This window comes from Mizuhopecten yessoensis, unplaced genomic scaffold (genome assembly GCF_002113885.1).
Source record: "Mizuhopecten yessoensis strain PY_sf001 unplaced genomic scaffold, ASM211388v2 scaffold457, whole genome shotgun sequence".
Taxonomy (NCBI): Eukaryota; Metazoa; Mollusca; class Bivalvia; order Pectinida; family Pectinidae; genus Mizuhopecten; species Mizuhopecten yessoensis.
The window spans coordinates 81,737-84,803 of record NW_018403556.1 but is presented as its reverse complement, the minus strand read 5'-3'; positions in this window follow the sequence as shown (position 1 = coordinate 84,803).

Here is a 3,067-nt window from a genome sequence, read left to right as displayed (position 1 = left end):
ATCGATCGTAACACACGAGGGTCATTCCCATTAGGACGGAAATGCCCGAGTATGGACGAAGCAGGGTCAATGACGAGGTCGCATTGTTTTCATTGGATATTAAAAGGTCAGATCATTGACAAGGTCAAAGTACACGGGTCGTCTGCTCTAGTGATACACATGATGATACAGAATTGTCACCGACAGCTTTCCAAGAGAATACGTAAGGTGTTTTAAAACGTAAGGTGTTTTAAAAGGGGTCAAATTGTGGATTTTTCAGTATCACTTCTCTTGTATTCGCATTTACTGTAGAACGTCAACTTGTGGAATTTCAATGCTAGATCTGCTTGTACAATAGCTTGAATCTAGTTTCATCTAATGCGCCAACAAAATTAACAATTACTTAAAAGAGACAAACATTATCTGTACAGTTTTGTACAGTAACATATCTTGATTGATACTTGGATAAACATAAACTTTAAACGTTTGACAGTTTGTACATGTACTTTCGTTAATCTGTGTAAATCATTACAGCATTTTGATTCGACATTGAAGTGAACACATTAGTTTGCTCTGCTTTATGAATATCAGTAAAGAAGAAAATTAGAAACATTATTTTTTCACCACTTTTATTTTTGTTAACAGATTCCACAATATGCGACCGCGCCGCCGGGGTTTGATTTGTAAACACTGTGTCCACTTCCTGTGCTTCCCCAATCTCCACGCAGAGTTACGGCCCTTGCACTCCCTTTAGGTAGCCATGCATGCAGTAATCAGTTTGATTTTAGTATGCATCAGGTCCATGTGACCTCTTTTTCATGGTCAAGTGATTTTGGAATAAATATTTTGCAACCCAGCCAATGACTATAATTATAGTGCTTTCTTGTTAGCTTGTTATAAATACATACAGTCAGACCTGCTGCTCTTCGGTGACGTGTATAACTAAGAGAAGATATTGTCACATTTGTATTTGTAACAGTGCATGCAATTAAGGTAGTGGAAGGATGGTAAAAGCAATTTTGTCAAAAATTGTGCATTTGGGTCACTTTCATGGGTGGAATAATTCCACAACACCTGAATAATTAGTTTTTGAGTGTAATTTGGCCAGCATTGTTGCATTTATGTACATATCACTGAACATTGCTGTACTATTATCGTTGTAAACAGGTTTGACTGTATAATGTTATCTTCCACAAGTTTAAGTTAATGGTTTGCTAATATTATCCCAATCCTTCGCAACACAGTTGCTATGTACATCTAGTATGGTACAGTTCAGTAGTTATTTTGTTTGCCTAAATGTTAGCTGGCCTGATTTTCTAATTACAAATGTTCAAAGTATTCACATGAATGAAGTAATCAGTTACTTCTATACATCTTGTACAACGAAGCAATGATCCATTACTCATTTTTTAGTGACTTTTGTAGCCAAAAACAGCAAACATTTCAAAAACTCCAGGAAATAGTACTAATGTTTTGCATCTCTACATGCACTTTAAAGTTACCTGTTAGAATAAACCAATGTCAATAGTTTTAGAAATTAGAAGAGGAGATGTTTTGGGTTTTACATGTGACTATGTTGCGAAGGGATGCCCTGTTCACAGGGTGTGATAAATTATCAATATTTTCAAATCTGAAAGGAACTCATATACATCATTATGTTAAAGTATCCAGTCCTAATTGGAGAAAGTGGAAATTATCAAAATTTACAGTTAAATTTCCCCAAATACATGTAGTATTTATGTTACTCTTATCAGTAACATTTTCTGCTGTGGATATATTTTACCATTAATTAGAATTATCATTATAGTTCATTAATTAATTTTAATGTAGATTTTGATGCCCTGAATGAAAAGCTATGTCCTTCAAACCAATTGAGTTCCTTTCTTTTTGTATTTATTCTGCATTGTTCAAATGTTCATACCATGTTCCTGATTTGTTGACAGGTTCATGTTCCTGATTTGTTGACAGGTTCATACAATGTTACTGCTTTTGGTTGTTCAAACATCAACTTATTTCTACAAAATGACTCATCATGAAGATGGTAGGTGCAGTAAACACAACAAACTGTTATAGTTAAAACTCAGGTCTGCAAATCATTTCCTAGCCAGACATCTGTGTCAAAGACTCGAGGGGGCTATTAAAAAATACACATGACATTAACAAAATGTCACCAGTCTACATGACCAGTCAAATTATTGGACATTAACATCATGTTTAATACATTAATACCATGTATGTTTATCTTACATCCCATTTTATATGTTCTGCTAGGCACAAACCAGGCTTAACCATTTTGGCACTGTGTTATCATCAGAGAGACGACTGAGGTTCCAAGAGAGTACCCAAGACAAAGTCTCAAAGCTTATTGTTGCAAATCTGAGGACACAGCCTTTGGTCAAAGTTACAGGTATTGATTATAACGTTTTACTGCTAACTTGGATATTGGATACTTGTATATATGGTTGTGGCTTTGCAGGAAATTTGTTCATAAGCCAAGGGTGTGTTATGTCCTTGAACCAATGCAAGGTCATAATTATCTACAAGGTCAATGTCACTATGCATAAATGTTCACACTGGGTATGTTCATATTTTTCAGATGAGAATCTGGACATGTTGTCAGTATTTGTCAGTTTTTGTTTCACAAAATACAAAATGTACATACTATTCTTGATATACAGAGGACAATGACAATGATGGTATACAAATTTGTCTTAAAAATACTGTATGACTTACTTACCATTTATCAATAATGTGGCATTCATCTACAACGACTGCTACAACTGATGATGTAAATTTCTCATCTGACATTAGATCTTTACCATAAGACGTATTGAAAAGAGCCTCTGGGTGGCACAGAACTATTGAATATTCAGCATTCTTTACTTTTTAGATTGGAACATCGCACTGAGCTGCACAGTCAGATTCGGCAACATCTGTTGTGTTATCCACTTTAGCCACAATATGCAACCTTCAGACACTGATTCTCCTAGACCTCAGACTTTGTACTTGGTCTTTTTGGATAATATTCAGAGGAGATATAACCAACACCACAGGATATGTCGTCGGCTTCTGACTGCTGACTGGGGGG